Here is a 20,000-nt window from a genome sequence, read left to right as displayed (position 1 = left end):
CACTGTATTAACTCTTCGCTTACCTCGGCATTTGTTTCTTGTCGTTCTGTACACACTTCACTGGCTAGTGGTATTAAACTCTGTCGATTATGGAGAAGTGTGATTGGGGATTGCGCACATCCTGTCACAAAAAAATTCACACGCAGTCACCTATTTGTGGGGATCCATAGTCTGCCAAAGACTGAAGTGACCCTTATATATATATATATATATATATATATATATATATATATATATATATATATATATATGGTAGAACACCGTGATCCGTTTGTCCTAGGATACTGTTTTTTCAGATTACAATGTGGAATACGGCGATTTTCCGGCCCATCGTTAGTGTACGTGCCCCGTTTTACGGTGTTATTTATAATCTTATTTGAGTATATACATTTGTAGTATATACTGTACATTAGTACTAGGTATGACGTAAAACTATATCCGGCAACGAGACCTTTGTGCGGGAGCCCTAGGGTTTTGGGGAGAATGCCACTACCCCTTAGTCGTTGCAGTGCTGGATTACTCTTTGGTAAGGTGTAGTACCCACTGCCCCCCTATTTAGGCTCACAAAATTCAAGCATGGTCAACGATGCTCTTGGCGGATGAGGAAGGAATTCCAACGGCTTGCGCAGCGGATGAACCAGCACCGCAGTGCCGACGCGATCAACAAGGGTGATGAACAATTCGACTCGGGTCTGCCTCAGCCATCGGATGCGGCTGATTGTATGTGTGCAGACTGTCATGGGCCGTGCTTGCCTCTGTATTTTGCTTTCAGTGGAGAGGGTGCTAGCAGTACTGGGCAAACTGCTTATTCCTACTTTATCCAGGCTGGGAGAGAGGCGAAAGTCTTCTGGGGATGGAGTGAGGGCGTACCGGCAGGTTTGATGGACTGAAAGCCGCAGCGTGATCTCTGCACTTAGGTGGTTGAAGTATGAAGGTCGGACTCTTGCTGAAGTCGTCATCATCGAAATCAACGAGAAGAGCACAACTACGGACGCTACTACCCGGATTTCCTGCCATCAGATGTCACATCTGCGGCGAGGGTTTCAGAGCTCCGATCTGACTCACATGGCACCTTCGACACGGACACTAACAGACCTCCGCGTCATCCTCGAAATCGACGGACTGCCCGAGAGAGAGATAGAGATAGAGAGAGAGAGAGAGAGAGAGAGAGAGAGAGAGTGTGTGTGTGTACACTATTTTGCATCTAATTTTTAATGCCGTACATCAGGGCTCTACTGTATATACAAGTTTTCAAAATAATTGTTCATGACATATCTGTTGAAGTATTTAAAAAAACATAAAAAGTGGGAACTTAAGTCTCTTAAAGGTGTTTAATATGTTTTCTATTTATTACTATACATATACTATGAATTTGCTGACTAACAATTTTTAATTTACATTTATCTCTAATAAAATATTTTAAACTAGACAACTTGTTTAACTAGTTATTTTCTAAATGTAATACGACGGTACTCATGTTAAATCTTACATTCAGCTATGAATTACTTCTTTGTATGTAAGTAAATATTATAAGAAATGATAACCTTATGAAGAAAAACTAAAATAATTCGTTTTATATGACTGCGTTCTATTTTGTATCTACTTCAGCCAAAGGTGGGTACATTTTACTCATATAGTTGTTATTGCTATTTCTCTTAATAGAAATGTTTACTTACAAGGATTATACACAAAATACATGATTGATGAATGAAAGTAGGTATTTTTATTTTTACATAAACGTTGGAAACATGGTATTTACAATGGAATATAAAAAAAAGCAGCTATTTAATAACACATTAATTCGAAATATAGGACAGCGAGTGAAGCTGGTTGTAATTATATTCTCATTAGCATCCGCCAAAAATATTCTCTTCGACTGCCAAAATTAGCCGGAAGTAATTGATGTAAAATAAAATGCATACATATGCCGTATTATTTCCTTTAACATAATCACTTGTGTATTTTATTGTTTTGGGTTTTTTGCTTCACAATGGTGGCATATATTTTTGATGAAAACCTAAACATGTCCATTCATAGACAATTACTTTCAATGACGCATATGCCTATACCCAGGCAACTATTTGATGCACATAGACGCATAGAAGCACATATGTATATAACTATGTGCGTAATATATGTGCAAGCTATTATAAACAATAGTTTAATCTTCTGTTGTAAGTTCTACAAGAGCTAATATGAATATTTCTATCAATAGATCAGCTGTAAGAACTTAATGTTGATAAAGGGTCAACTATTCCATACGAGCTGCCCATTACAGCTTATCCAGCATTAATATGTTCCTCAGTCCTCAAGCATCTTAAAAGACAATGAGATGTACAGTTGAAAAATATTTTTTTAAAAAACACTTTATCACCATAGTATCTATCCATCTATTTATCTATCTATCTATCTATCTATACTCCTATCAATTAGTTTTTCTTTTGTGTGTGTTGATATTCATATTAAACCCCCTCTTTTCTATTTATTTACGTATTTATTTGGTTCACTACGAAAGCAAATTTGAATTAGTCGGTTTTAATGTGGGGTTAACCAGCTCCCCTAAAACAAGGGTAAAAATGGGGGACCCTGGCAGCATCCAAAAATAGTAATTGTCTCAGTATGAAGGGCTTCCTCTACATTTACCAATGACCAATAAACTTATGTGCACCATTTGACTCTGTTGTCTCTACCAACTTTTATGTATGGTAGTTAAGGATAAATATTATATAGAAAGGTTTTACCGTACATAGTAACACTTTTAAATATATACGTAGGCACGTAAAGTAATGACCACTACATAGGGCCCGAGCAAAGCTGGGCAGAACTGCTAGTATATCTATAACAGTGAATGTGTGTGTGTGTTTGTGAGTATCTGCCCGCCTGTGTGCAATTCCCTACAGATTATCTCTGTCAAATCTAAGTCTACAGACTCGAAATTTTATATACAGAGAACTGAGATATCACAAAATATTCGTAATCCGTTTTCAGCCAGAAATTTGGCTGATAAGGGATCAAAATTCAACGAGAACTCTACCGAACTCCTCCGCCAATTGTGGGTCCAAACACATGCAATTTTAGATATTGGTTGCTTGAACATGGATCTAACATTATAACTTTAATTTAGTCCAAAACAATTAAGTGGTCATAATAGCGGTCAAATGTAAAAAAAAAGCAAATTACCTGTGCGGTCTCTATCAAATTATTCAGCCCATTTCTGGTCTAAATATTTGAAATATTACATAAAGGATATTCAGTGATCAGCAAGCTTACTGATCGGTTTGGGTCGAAAGTATGAGCTACTAATATATACATGTACTAGCTGTACCCTGCCACGCATTGCAGTGGCTCAATTTGGTGTAATGGAAAAAATTAATAAAAGAGAAAATGCATGTTTCTTATATTAGTACAGCAATCCACTGCAAAAAGTGAAAAAGAAGGCGAAACTGAAAAAAATGGTGCTCTTGCAGAATTTGATCTGGATCCTCGAGAGTTTCTGTCAATCATTCATGTTTTGGACTTGACCAACAATCAGTGGATGAAGCCGAACGTAGCAAAAATGTTGAAACGCTAAATGCTTTTTTTTTGTTTTAAAAAATGTGATTTAGTAATTAATATTTGGTTGATGGTGGGGGGAGGGGGGTTACTATACACAGATTCGAAAAAGTCGTCCAAAAACAAATAAATGAAAGCAAAGGTAAAGTAATTTACGTTTCTACCTAATTGGATAATTGTTTAGTGTTTTTATGTAATGTAAAATGTTTAATTGGCTCAAAAAACAGAAATGGTCGCGAATTCTGTTGAATACGTTAAGTTTGGGAAAGTAAGTTGAAAACTAAAAACTATACAAAACAGTGTCTGAAACTCACCGAACATATGTTACCATCACATAGGCTGGCATAATGGATAGGTTTCTGACAGTATTTTGTATAGTTTTTTTAGTTTTAACTCACTTTCTCTAACTTAAAGTAATCAACAGTGTCCACCACCATTTGTAGCTTTCAAATACACCAATAAACACTGTTTTTCGAGCCGACTAAACGTTACATTAAATGAAAAGGGTTTATATTACTAAACACAGATACAAAGAAGTTGTCAAAAAATAAATATATAACAAATAAATGTTATCAAAGGCAAGCAAAGTAAGTGTTCTACCTAACTGGATAAGATTTTAGTGTTTTATGTAATGTATAATCGGTTCAAAAACATTCAATGTTTATCGGTATATCTGAAAAATACAAATGGCGGCAGACTGTATCGAACATGTTAAGGTTGGGGAAATTTTGGAAAATGAGTTTAAACTAAAAATACTGTTAGGAACTCACTCAATATATGTTACCATGATGTAGGCTGGCATATAATCGGTGGTTTTAAACTTTTGCTCGATACAGGTGACGACTTTTAAAAATCCCTTTTAGTGATTACCTGGTGTGAGGATATTTGTACAACTAAACGGCAAATCTGCCCCAAAAAATCCGGTATTATTTTACTTTAAGGCCCGTTTCACGTTCATATATAACGAAATATTTTATTGTAGATTTCGAATCTGCAAACCGTTTACGTAGCAAAAAAAAAGTTTTCATGACATTCATGAAATTACTTTTTCGAAAAGTGGGTGATCACTTTTCAATGTAAATTTGACTTAGAATGAGCACCCATTTTTCTGGCCACCTGAGAGAGGGGCATTTATCTGTTTCTTGCCTAAAAAGTTTTTTGTTTGATTTCTTTTGCATGATAATAACCCCTGAACTCTGGGACTATTTTCCATTTAACAGCCGTAGCCTTCGTTTACGCTATGCGTAAGCATAAACGAAAGCTGTTTTGCCAATAAACATGGGAAAAAATCCCCCCTCTCTCAGGTGGCTAGAAAGTGGGTGCTCATTTTAAGTTAAATTTACATGGAAAAGTGATCGCCACTTTTCCGAAAAAGTAATTTCTTCATATCATAAAAACTATTTTTTTGTGACGGAAATGGTTTGCAGATTCGTTTTTAGCAGACCAAAATCTACAAAAAAAATTTTGTTATTTACGAACGTGAGACGCACAGCCCTTAATGGAAAATTATATCAAAAATCCGGGGGAAAATAGTTTTCAATAAAAACAGCAAATGAATTCGATAGAAAAAAAATGGATGCTATTTTTTTTCTGTGTGTTTCTTGGCTTAAAAGTCTTTTTGTTTGATTTCTTTTGCATGGTATTTACCCCTGAACTCTGGGACTATTTTCCATTTCACAGACGTAGCCTTTGTTTATGCTATGCGTGAGCATAAACGAAAACTGTTAAATATGCATTCGCGTACCAAACTGCCTTGTAAAAAAAACCTTTAAGCCAATAAACACGAAAATAAATGCCCCTTCCTCAGGTGGCCAGAAAGTGGGTGCTCATTTTAAATTAAATTTAGATGGAAAAGTGATCACCCACTTTTCGGAAAAAAAAAATTCTTCAGATCATAAAAACTATTTTGATATTCCTTGGGCGTTGAGTTCCATGGCGACCCGCAGAATTATTTAATGGTCGTTCCCTTAGTACCCCCCTACTCAAGGCTAACGCATGCGCACGTAACATTTTTTATTTATTTACTTACGTGGTGGAGTTTCTATACTGATAGGTTTTTTGAAATTTTTTCACTGGATTATTATTGATTGAACACTAACCAGATTATGAAAAAAAATTGAAAAAAAAAATCATTTCAACATTTGAAAGGGATACTCACTTTTTAGTTACCACGTTCTGGTAAATCGGTCACTTTTTATTTATTTATTTTTTTTTTCTAAATACGGAAGTGTCTTTGGGAGATATAAAATGGTCGCATGTTGACGAAGCAATGTATCGGGAGGCGTACGGGATTAAAAATTATTGGTAAATTTTTAGATTAGGTCCACCTCCGCAATTTTCTTTTAAATGACGACTTGAAATGGTTTTCGACTATGCTGAATACGAAAATCGCATCGAAATTTTGCAGAAATAAGTAGTTATCAAGATATAAAAAGTTGTATTATGCATTGTAATCTTTGGCGGCCATCTTTTTTACGTGTGTGTATTTGTTTATGGCGCGTGTGCACGTAAAAAGATGGCCGCCGAAGAATACAATGCATAATACAACTATTTATTCTCGCAAAATTTCAATGCAATTTGCGTGTTCAGCATACTCGGAAACCTATAAATGTCGTCATTGAAAGGAAAATTGTGGAGGTGGACCTAATCTAAAAAAATACCAAATTATTAAACATTTCTCCAGCATGTTAGTGAAATTTATAATACTTTAAAAAAATTAAAAAGAAACAAAACAAAAGTTTTGAAAAAAAACTCACCTTTCACAAAAACAATTTAAAAAAAAAAACACAAACTGACTAAATAAGTAAAAAAAAAATAATTAAAAATCTCGAAACTTTATTTTCATGAAAACAATAAAAAAAAGTCCTGTTCTCTCTATTTTTTTTTCTTTGATAAACAAATATATTTCTGACTTACAAATGCGGTAGAGACTCATTATTTTTACTTTCTATGGTTTTGATATACCGCGTTTTTATTGCTTACAAAATGGGTGACTGATTTATCAGAACGTTGTAACTAAAAAGTGAGCACCATTTTCAAATGTCGAAATAATGATTTCTTTTTTACATTTTTTTTAATAATCTGTTTAATTAGTGTCCAATCAATAATAATCCAGTGAAAAAAAATCCAAAAACCTATAAGTTTAGAAATTAAGCGTGGGAGTAATGTTTGTACAACAACGTAACGTCGCCTTTCGCACTTTTACAAACATTTTTTAAAAAAAGTAACTAAACCATTTATTGATAATTTGTCACGTGTACAAACATTTATTTATTTACGTAGGCTTAACTCCTTTCATGAATAAGAAAAGTTTTACTCTTTAAGAATAATAAAAGGAAAAAGTTACTGAACATTTATAAAAGGACTTCTTTTCATGAAGGCCAGAGGAATAGTTGGCCGAAAATTCGTGAAACAACAATAAATAAAAATGGTGCTAATGCAGAGAGCCGCGCTATTTTTTAAATCATATTTCCACGTTTAAATAACGTTTTACGATATTTTTTATTTTTTTATTTATTCAATTGTAAGGTTAAAGTACAGAATACGTACAAAACATCCTTACCTCCCCATGTTAAGAATGACTTTTTAAATAATAACATTATTTCAGCACGGATCAGTCTCTGCATGAGTAATCTTATATAGGAAAAAAAACTCAACAGCAAGCAACAAACTTTTTTTTGGGGGGGGGCGTTATATAATAAAGAAAAGATGTGTAAATGAAAAAATTTGGAATATAAACAAATGAAATATGTTTTTTTTGTTTTTTGTTTTTTTACTTATCGAGTTAACAGAAAATTAAACCTTTCGTCGATTCGTGGCTGTGAAATGAATCGAACCGGAAGTTCAGTTTTATCAACAGAACAGATTCGCAGAAACGATAAATAAATATATTTATTTTATTTAATATTTTAATTTTAATTAGGTAAATTTATTTTAATAACATAAAAACATACATCGACTCTAAAAATGGGTTGTCTGAAAATTTCAAATAAATTGGTAACGTATAAACATGGTTTTATTTCTTTAGAACGAACCAACTTTACATTTTTATATATATAGATGTATGTATGTTTTCATGTCTGCCTTAAAATTTCGACGGAGGCGACGAATTTTTACTAGCTCAGGCTCGTTTTTAAGCTGAACGAAAGGTTCAACAACAAATATTGAACAATTGCTAAAACATTAATATCTTCACCTTCAACTGGGCACTTTTCTACGGGGGGTCGCTTTTTTAGCCGATATTGTCGAAAGTCATTCCCTCTTTTCTTAATTTTAACCTACGTTACATCCAGATTGGCGGTGGTCGTAACAGAGAAGACATCAGGGGGTGTTTCCCATTCTATTCCTCCTTCGCAGTACGGATTGGAGCCCGCCTTCCTACTACCACCTTTTTTTTTGTTCAACATACACCTCCAAACACTCGGGCAATGCCGGGCTGAAATGTTAGTATATCTATAATAGTGAAAGTGTCTGTATGTATGTGTGTGCGTGTCTGTCTGTGTACATTCCCCTTACAAAATTACTCTGTAAGTTTTCAGTCTACAGACTCGAAATTTTATATACAGGGTACTGAGATTTCGGAAAATCTTTGTAACTCATTTTTGGCCAGAAAGTTAGCTGTTACGGGCTCAAATGAAACGATTTGACCTTTTAGAACCCTAGCAAACTCCTCCGCAAATTTTAATATAAACAATTGAAATTATAGACATAGGTTCATTGGACATGGATCTAACTTAATAACCTTATTTAAGCCCAAAACAATAAATGTTAAGGGGTCATCATAGGGGGCAAATTTAACAAAAACATTGACCTCTGCGGTCTGTACCAAATTACTCAGACAATTTCTTGTCTAATCATTTGAAATTTAACATAACGGGTATTCAGAGATAGGGCAAGCTTTTTCATCGGTTTGGGTGGAAAATGTGATCTTCCAATAGGTCAAACTTCAAAAGATTCTGCATTTGTGGTTTCTAGCAAACTACTCAGCCAATTTTGTGCGTAAACACTCGAAATATGTACATAACGAGGATTCAGACATGCGGCAAGCATTTTAATCAGTTTTGGGGCCAACATTTGGATGTCAAAGGGCAAAGTTGAAAGGGGTGACCTTTGCAGATTCTACCAAATACCTCCGCCAATTTTGCGTTTAAACACTTAAAAGTTTAGATGTAGATAACTTGGATATTGGTAACATTTTCTATTTTGATTTGAAACCAAAATAATGAATGTAAAGTGGTCAAAATTGGGGTAAAATAAAAAAAATACCTCTGTGGTCTGTACGATATTACTCAGACAAATTTTGGTGTAAACATTTTTAATCTTACATAAAGTGTATTCACACGTAGGGCAAGTTATGAACAGTACACACGGACCGAGCAAAGCCGGGTAGAAATGAAAGTAATAAATAAGCTTTGTGCGGAGAGTAATAGTAAATTAATAGCAAATAATTTTGGGTGTGAGATTAATAGTAAATTAATAGCAAATAATTTGGGGTGTGAGATTAATAGTGAATTAAAAGTAAATAAGTTTTGAGGTTTAGAGTGATAATGAATTAATAGGAAATTATTTTTGATTTGAGATTAATAGTTAAGTATTAGTAAATGAGTTTGCACTTAGGAACAATAGTAAATTAGTAGTCAATAATTTTGGATCAGAAATTAATAGTGAATTAATAGTAAATAAGTGTGCAGTTGACAGTAATATTAAAGTGATAGCAAATATTTTTTTGGTTGAGATCTGTAGTGAATTAATAATGAATAAGTTTGGATTTAAAAGTAATAGTAAATTTGGCTGAACAGTATTGGGTTTGAGATTAATAGTGAAATATTCGTAAATAAGTTTGAGAACAATAGTAAATTAATAGCAAAACTGTTGGGTTTGAGATTAATCGTGAATTAATAGTAAAATGTTTGGAGTTGAGAAAATAGTAAAGTAGTAGCAAATAATTTCGGGTTTGAGATTAATAGTGAATTAATAGCACATATGTTTGGAATTGAGAGCAATAATAAATTAATAGCAAATAATTTTGTGTTGAGATTATTAGTGAATTAATAATTAAGTTTGGATTTACAAATAATATTAAACTAGTAGAATATAAGTTTGGGTTTGAGATTAATAATGAATTAATCTATTTATTATATATATATATATTAAAGTAATATTGTCTATGTGTGAGAACATTTCCCTAGTGTACTACTCTGTCAATCTTTAGTGTAAAGACTCGAGATTTGAGAAAAGCTTTATTGAGATTTGGGAACTTATTTTAATCAGTTTTTGACCAGAAATCTGGATGTCCAGAGGTAAAAGTTCAACGATTTGAGCTTGCAAATCTTTACCAAACTCCTTCGCTTATTTGTGGTCTAAGCACTAGAAATTTTAAATGTAGATTACCCGTACATGAGTACAAAGATATTATATTATATATATATATATATATATATATATATATATGTCTCTAAAGTTATTAACTTATTGATTAATATATATATATATATAAGTATGTTTTATGTACATCTATATCGAAACCACTTGTAAACGTTTTTTTTTTTTTTTAAGTTTTTAAGTTTTTTCCATACTTTGTGGATCAGGTGCGAACGCAGACCCCATAATTTTAATTAACCACCGTTCTGCCAGATCAAACATATATATATATATGCATATAAATTTATTAACTGTTAGAATACAGGGTGACCAAAAAAACAGAGGGGATTTAATTGTTTTTCTAAGCATTTTACAGGCAACGGAGAAAAAAAAGGCAAAAAACCCTAGTGTGTTGATGTGATGTTTTGAATATAATAAACTACGCATGAGCAAAGTTTCATTACATTCGGACAAAAACTAAGAAACGGGTCCTAATTTATATATATATATATATATATATATATATATATATATATATATATATATATATATATATATATATATGCTAGCAAAGTATCCGTCGTTGACTGGGTTCAAAAACAGCCTACGGAAATTGGACTCTGATTTACGAAATAATGATAGGTTATGAATAGGAACGGTTGTAAAGAGATAGCTTCGAATTTGGGGGCATACAAAACCAAAGCAAAATATGATGAAAATAAAAATAAAATAGATAAACCCCATAATTTATTATACCATACCTGTTCACACTGAAACACTTATCACAATGTTCTGTGGATCTATATTAGAAAACCTTGTTAAACTTTGTGACATATTTCCATTCTATGGAGGTCAGGTGCGAACGACCACTCCATCATTTTATTATACCATATTTCTTCAAACTGAAACATTATTATCAAAGTATACTTACGCAGATAGATATGAAAAGTCTTTATTAAAGTGCGTTCCTATTTCCATTCTATGAAGGTCAGGCGGTAACACAGACTCTACACTTTTATTATACCATCCCTATTAAATTTAAGAATACTTTGATAAGTATGTTTTATGTACATCTATATCGAAAACACTTGTAAACGTTTGTTTTTTTAAGTTTTTAATTTTTTATTTCCATACTTTGTGGACCAGGCGCGAACCCCATAATTTTAATTAACCACCGTTCTGCCAGATCAAAGATGCCCATTCCTGTGTCTCGATACACCTTTTATCATTATATGTAATCAGTTTTTTTTTAAGTAGTCAACCATATAGGAACCTATTCGTGACCAGACACACACACAAACATTCAGCTTATATATATATATATAGTCATCGACAATTTAGTGTTTCGTTGTATCACAACTAATCAGTGCCGCTAGACTAGCACCTTTCTCAAGCCGATAATTAACCCATCTCGTTGACAGTCGGCAGTACTACTCATCGACCTACGGGAGCGGTGCCCGCAAATAACATCCATAAATATCTATTTTAACAAACATTCCTCCACAATTTTATAGTGCTCAAACTGCTTATTTACAAACAAACAGCGAGCCTCCACTTGTTCAGCCAATTAAGTAGCGGATAATATTATTTACGACAGGTCTCTACCCAAAAACGAGGCTTTAAATATATTTGTAATAATCGACATACAGTACTGTTTCGTTGTGTCACAATGCATCAGCGCTGCTATGAGGAATAAAAGTTAAAGGGAAATATCAGGAAACAGCTGTCATTGCATTTCGAAGCTAAAATCCTCACATCAAAGGGCGAGAAGGACCAGAAACCTACAAGATGCTCATTTGGACAAAACTGTCTTAATGACATTTAGAATAATAAAAAAAATTGACTATAGGAGAAAATGATGGATAGTAATCACAAGTAGGTACAACACATAAGCGTAAAACGTAGGAAATATTAACAATATAGGCTATTATAAAATAATTGGGGTCATTAAAGATTATCTAAGTATAACAGAAGAAAGAAAAAAGGAAAGATAGAAAGAAAGTAGAAACAAGGGCAGAGAGAGAAATAGGGTATACGGAAACATATATATATATATATATATATATATATACATATATATGCATATATGTATATATATATATATATATACACACGCATATATATATACACATATATATATATACATATATACACACATATATATACATGTATATACACACAAATATATACACACATATATATACCCACATATATACACATATTTATACATATATATACATATATATACACATATATACATACATATACATATATATACATACATATATACATATATATACATATATATATACATACATACATATATACATATACATATATATATACATACATACATATATATACATACACATATATACATATACATATACATATATATACATACATATATATACATATACATATACATACATATATATACATATACATATACATACATACATATATATACATATATATATACATACATATATATACATATATATATATACATACATATATATACATATATATACATACGTATATATACAAATATATATATATACATATACGTATATATACATATATATATACATATGCATACATATATATACATACATATATACATATATACATACATATATATACATACATATATATAGATATATATATATATATATATTATAAATACATACTACATGATGATTTTATTATTTTGATATTCGTGTATTAAGATTTAACCATTAGTTTAATTACGTTTGACATTATGCTGAATAAACCTATTTTCGTCGTATAATCTTGTGGGATAACTCAGGCCAAATAAGATTTAAAAAAAACACCCGCGGGTTAAATGACCTGATGTTGTTTACTGAGCGAAAAACACACCCGTAGGGCAACTAATGTGATCTAGATGATCTGTATTGGAGTAACACGGCCTTGCTGATGAGATTGCGCTTAACTTTCACGAGATAAGAACACCCGCGGTGTTATCTTGACAACAACATTCACGGGGGTTCCAGATCAGCCGACCTCGTGGACTCAACAACAAAATAAAATTAATTTACTGGGAATAAATAAAACGGCTATATTTTAACATAGAGATGAGATAAAATATTTTGAAAAATGTGGCATTTTTAAATTTTTCTTATTTATAATTATACTTGCTAAATACAGAATCGTCGAAAAAAGAACAGTATTTGTGCTGATATAAACCCTTTGTAAAAATGTTCTGGTCTAGAAATGTTAACCTTCCTTAATTTGGTGTTTCCGCTTTTTATTTAATGCTTTTCCTGTGTTAGGTCCTTTAGATAATGTGCTTGAAAGTAGAGTTGCTATGAACAAGAAGAAAAGAAGTTTACCGTGGTTTAAAACGCCACCAAATTATTAAAATAACTGCGGACTTTGCTCAGAAACAGGTAGGGTCTAACGTGAATGCAAATGACCAGTATACTTTTGAATAATAAGTCTTTGTGCAAGAATTGTAAAAATATGTGTACAGATCAGTACGGATATATGTTTCTATGCACAATTAAATTACAAAGGCATTCTAATTGTGCAGAATTTCTGTTAAATTTGTAATAAACTGGGAGGACATCTAATTTTGCACTTGCCAAAATTAGGACTTCGTTGTGTAATATTTTGTACATATTAATATATGTATAATATATCTTCTACTTCATTGTGTAATATTGTATATATATTAATATATCTAAAATATATCTACTACGAAGGACAGGCAGTTCATTAACACGGTTATCCAAAGAAGTGTCTCTAAGGCATGTATTTGCTGTGAAATAATTTATCGAAGTGAAACAAGGACCGGGAAGACTCGGATCGCATGAAGATTAATGAGATTAGAATGATACGTTGTGGTTTTGATGCAAGTCTTAGTTATCCAATAATACGATCCAATGTGGGCCATGCTAAGAGATTATAAAGAAACTGACGCTGTAATGCTATGGACGTGATGGGAGATGCACACTTAAAGGAGAAGATGTATACCGCTATTATTCGCAGAATCGGTTAAAAATAAAGAGCAAATAAATCATGACAAAATAAGCACGCATACACTAGACATAAAGAAAGATAAATAAACAACTGCAACCATATTTTAGTTCAGAATTCATTTTCAAAGCTGATTAACACATGACATCATATTATATGAGCATAGTATAAAGATACAATTAGGATGGCGATTGCTTTAGAAACACCGCGAGTATCTTATACAATCATACTTATAAAACTTGGGACAAGATCAAAGTGTAGTATCTGTTCTTCAGATGCTGCACTTCAATTTCTTGTTCTCTTTTGGTGGAGGAGAAATCCTTCACGACTGAGACAATTTTTATTTTTGTACTTTTTCTCCGCGTTAAAAAACGACCCTGGTGTCTAACTCTGTCCCGTGGGGAGGCATAGTAAATAGGTACAACCATACTTATATTTCTAATTGCAGGAAATAATTTGTCATCCGGGAAAAGAAGGGTTGACCTGTAAATTAATCGTTGTCCGTTTGTCCTTTCGTCTGTTCGCCCGTCCGAACATTTCTCAATATCTATGAATTGAATTTTTTTGAAATTATGCAAAAGCATTAAATATAATACAAGTAAAATTGTAACAGAACAGATTTTTTCAGGAAAACTCCGGTTGGCCGCACGTGGGGTTCCTTTTGGGGTTAAATGGCTAAAATGGACACCTTTGTGCTTATTAAAATAATGATGCAAAGGAATTTTATAAAACTTTCTGAACGATTATAACTAACTGATATCTATATAATGTTGTTTATCTATACTTAACGATACCTCTTTTGTATGTCCCAGAGGCACTTTTAGGGCAAATGAAAACACTCCATTTAGAGGATTATTTACCATATTTCCACAATATTTTCTGTGCATGTCTATTTAGCAGTTTTGCATGATGCTGAACACAAATATAAATATGGTAAGACCTGGGGACGTTCGGGGCTTAATGATGGGGGCCAATTCTGAATCTTTCCATTGATATCTTATTTGACAAGAAAATTGAAAAAGCAGGGACGGCCCTTGTTAGCCTAAAATCCAGAGTTCTGGAAAAAAACAAACACCATTTTAGGGTGAAGAGGAAGAAAGCAGCGTCTTTTTCTATGACTCATTTCTGATCATGTTTGCAAGTATTGTTTAAATCAGAAAATGCCTGGAAAAGAAAACAACATACAGTAGAACCAAACAACCAAGCAGTAACAAAATAGAGTACAGTATATATTACACAGCTTTATAATCAAATAACATTATAAATAGCACCGTAAGGTGAGGCAAATGCCGCACCCAAGGGCCGGTATAACATCGTATTCATAATCTTGACTTACTTGAGGGGGCGGCGTGTTTTTACTTTGTAAAGATTTCCTCATTAGAGTAGGTTTAAACGACCGAAATATAATATCACCCAAGATAAGAAAAATTGTTCGCACCATCAGAACAATACAAAAATTCATACCTCATCTCCAAAATTCAGAACTGCAGAAATTGTACCAGTTGTTGTAATAGTAGCAATAACAACAACAGCAACAAAGGGCTCCTTTGGCACTAACAGAAAAGCAATAATATTGTATTTTTTTTAGTGTAAACATCTATTTTTCCTTTATTTCATCGTAAACGAATTATTCACATCAGAAAGAGCTTTAGAACTATATATTGTTAAATCTTTCGCAGATTTTTCACGAATCTATTTTCTCTATTATCAAATCTAGAAATACCTTCACCGTTTCCATATTCCCTTTGAATCTAAACGTAATACCTATATGGTGCCATATAATCATGAACTTATTTTCGCGTACGTGATAACAACTAGATTGAAAGGGTTTCCCTAATTTTTCAATCAATATTGTAGGTGTTGGCAGTATAGAAATGCATTTCAGTAGATGATAACTGTGTTTTTTTTTTCTTTTAGTAATTTTAATTATTTAAAATTGCAAGTTCTTTATAATATTATAAAAAATCCAATTATATGAGCAATAAACGAGAAACGAAAAAATTGGATTTGACAAATTAAATAATCGAAGAAATATTTTCTCCAACTCCTATAATTTTTCTATAATGTTTACTCATTTTTTAAATATTTTCTTTTACCTGGACTATTTTTTTTTTACCGTTTTTAATATCCGTTTGTTAAATATGCGCTTGGTACTTTTTTATTTCAAAAATAATTTTAGGAATGCATCTTTGGAACTCGAAATGGAATCCGATAAGCTATACGAAGGGAAAGATAGGGCGGCTGTGATGAGGAATGGAACATTTACAATGAGCTCACGCACAAAAAAAGCAAGATGACAAAAAATATAATTTACATATTATTAATAAGGTAACACCGATATGCTTTCCATTTTTTTACTAATAAACTCAAATATACATTGATGTAAAAAAAAGAACAAAAACACACCCTGAGTGAAATTGATACATTCGGACTTAAATAAAAAATATTAACTATTTTAGACGTAATATTAAACTTAATTTAAACATGTATGAGCCTTAAACCAAGGAATTTTCACTAAATCTGCGTACACTCATGATCAAATAATAAGAAACTGAAATAAATAGTATGCTAAAATTTACTGAGAAAATAATTACAAATCCTCTATCATAAGAAATATTTAATGTACCTCAAACCTTTTCAAGTAAGCATTAGGAGATAGTGGCTATAAAATAACCAAATCAGATATAGTAAATAATAATGTTGAAGTCAACCTACTCATCAATCTTTATGTGATATACACTTCGATTTAATAAAATATTGAAGACAAAAAAGATAAGAGATGCATTTACATGAAAAACCTAATTAATCTGTATTTCTTTCTAACAATTATTATTATCTTCAAATCAATACCCTTAAATTATCCTAAATTTTGACAAACATTAATGAAAACAAATACATCAAATATTAAATGTTAATACTTATCCGAACTCTGATAAAACACTAAAAATTAAACTGCATTAGTGAAAAAATGTATCCGTATCGCAGACATATTTATCAACCTCTGTAATTTATGAAGCCCTAAATTCGACTAAATCACTATTTAAAACACGGATATTTTTTATTTGCATGAAGTGTTCGTTAATTTAAGAATTATGTTCCACTTTAAAAAAAAAATCTAAAATGGACGTTCGTTACAGTTTCACGAGAAAAAGTCCATATTGGTGCATTATCCTTTAAACCTCATACCCCAAAAAGAAAATCAATGAAATTTTTGCCGAGGAATGATTGGACTCGAGACTCTATTAGATGGGTCGGGAGACTTTGTCGGGGAAAAATTTAATAATAGAAGAGGAATGGGAAGAAGAAAAGGAAGAACAGAAAAATTAAAATAGGCTTAGTGTTACTTAAATTCCAGTACAGACCAATGACAGCTGCAAGCGAGAAATCAAGCGTGAGAGGATGTTGCGATATATGCAAATTTATTTGCAAAGGCTATCGAAGGAGGTGGATATTGCTGGATGTCTGGGGAGATATGTTGTCTCTCAGCTTCCAGGGAACACCACAGGTTTTCAATCAGATCTTTGATGAACCGTGTGAATGCTCCATGCGAGCAAATAATAATAATAATAATAATAATAATAATAATAATAATAATAATAATTATTATTATTATTATTATTATTATTATTATTATTATCATAATAATAATAATAATAATAATAATAATAATAATAAAAAAAAATAGTGCAATAAATTTTGTAGTGTTCGGGCAATTATTCTTATCTTAGGTGTTATTTGCACAGAGTTAAAATTGTTGCAACATACGACCTACATCGAGTGATAAACTCCATGTTTTTTTTTGTTTAATTGTAGAACTAAAGAAAGCGGTTAGCTCTGTAGTGTAAGTAATCGACCCATGAATTAGAGGGTGTGTATGTAAATTATAACAAAGATCATTTTCAGGGATCACAATGAAATTTATCAAGATTTTCTTATTCAAATTAAACCGAATTCACGTGCTAAATGTAAATATTAGTGAAATGTTTTTTTTTTTCTTTTTTAGATGGGATCACTGTAATATTCTGTGAAATATAAGATATGACAACCGTAAAAGTTATTTAAAGAGTTTTCATAATTCAAGCCAAATAACATATCCATATATCACTGGGGCTTTTACAAATTTTCTCAAACACAAATCGTATATATACTTTGATATCTACATGCTATTGGTTTTATATATATATATATATATATATATATATATATTAATGAAAAGATCGATATAATTAGATGTCGTCGTAGACGTAAAATTCTTAATAAATCAATCGACTTACTTTATGCATATGGCATCACATTTTAGCAAGTTATATATATATGTATATATATATATATATATATATATATATATATTGAATAACATCAATATAGCTATTATTATAGATCTTAGCTATGCCATGTACACATAATATTTTCCCCTTCATTATAATAGATGCTCCATAGCTTATATAATTTTGCCTTAATATATTAACTTTTATTTTATTGTTCGATGTAAAATTTTTAATCTTACAATTTTACAATTTTGTTTTTTCAGTAACTTATTTCTTTTTGGAACTTGTCCTATACTCCGTCAATAGTAAAGTTGGGCCATTGTTGTGAACCCATATTGTATGTTTTACCTGCCAATTGTTTATTGAACCACTACTATCATTTTTCCTCATTTAACCCCTATTTATTTTACACCATACTCACAGTTATTTTTATCATGGGGATATATACCATTATTGAAATTACTAATACATAATAATTTAATTGTTTTTAATTACTATTAATACTGTTAGTTCCATTTTAGTCTGTCTTTTTATATTGGCGAATTTAATGTTAATAAATAGATACTAATCCATGACTATATACCATCTACATCGTTTTTATCTCAGCTTTGAAGTGATTTCAGCAATATAATGTCTGTTTTCAACATAGCAGTCTTGCGGAGCATATAATATTATATGTGTATCTTAATTTTTGCAATCAAATTGCCAAGTCTAATGGTAAGGCTTGAATCATACCACGTACAACTTTTACATTCTTCAACTTTTTATTTCCATTTTCAAGTTGTAGAACTCGTTGATCCTGACATTTATCTTTTTGACTGCCTTTCAAAATAGTCACGTCTGCTGGCATCAATTAATATTGCTTTGTGTTATTGTTCTAACAAGTGTTCTTGTTGCATCATTTACATTGTGACATTTTGAATAATAATTTCAAATTATCACTACTTAGTAGCACCGTTATTGGAACATGTTCTTAAAATATTTACTACACACCCCTCCACCCCCCCCACACACACACACATATATATATATATATTATTCCAATCTTCTGACCTGCTGTAATCGTAACTCCCTGCACTGATGATTTCCGAAAAGATAACGCACTAGTATCTGAAGGTATTAATAAATTATCATAGTAATAATTATGCCAGTTTCTTTAAGGACCCGGTTCTTATTGTTCAGCAAGTTAATTGAAATATAATCGGTTAATTAAGCTCCCATACGCAGATCATGATGTTATAATTATGAGATACCTCTCGCTGTTTAAAATGTACGTTTAACGTAAGCCGTATAGTGTATTTCTTGCAACTGGAGTCAGAGATGGCTTCGTAACCTGGTTTGAAACTGCTGATCGGTGATACACGTAACTTCCTGCACTGCTGATTTGCGTATAGGTGAAAAACGTGTGTTTGTAGGTATGAAAAATATTTATATTACTACCTTTATTAAACAAACCCTGAGTATACGTTTATTGCGCAGGTAAATAAAATGTGATACACTGGAAGAACATAAATAGGTAACTTATTTCCCTGATTTTTGTAGAATTTAGACAAATATTCTGAAAATAAGAAAGTGTTTATATTTTCTAGTAATTTCAAGTGTGTATCATTTTATTGCAGGTCTCCCAAAATGCCCAGAAAGGGGCAAGTGACAACTAGTGAAAAAGAAACGGTTTCTTGTAAGCCTTGCAGAAGGTTTATCTCTCGAAGATCTAGCCAAGGAGCTTGGAGGAGATCGAAGAATATTGTCATTCGTTGAAATTCCAAAAATCAAACCAAGGAAGTACAAACATACAAGAAAAGATAATTTATACTCGTG

The sequence above is a fragment of the Euprymna scolopes genome, chromosome 3 (genome assembly GCF_053919585.1).
Source record: "Euprymna scolopes isolate OS-2025 chromosome 3, ASM5391958v1, whole genome shotgun sequence".
Classification (NCBI taxonomy): Eukaryota; Metazoa; Mollusca; class Cephalopoda; order Sepiida; family Sepiolidae; genus Euprymna; species Euprymna scolopes.
The sequence above is the reverse complement of the archived record's forward strand: the minus strand, read 5'-3'. Positions refer to the sequence as shown.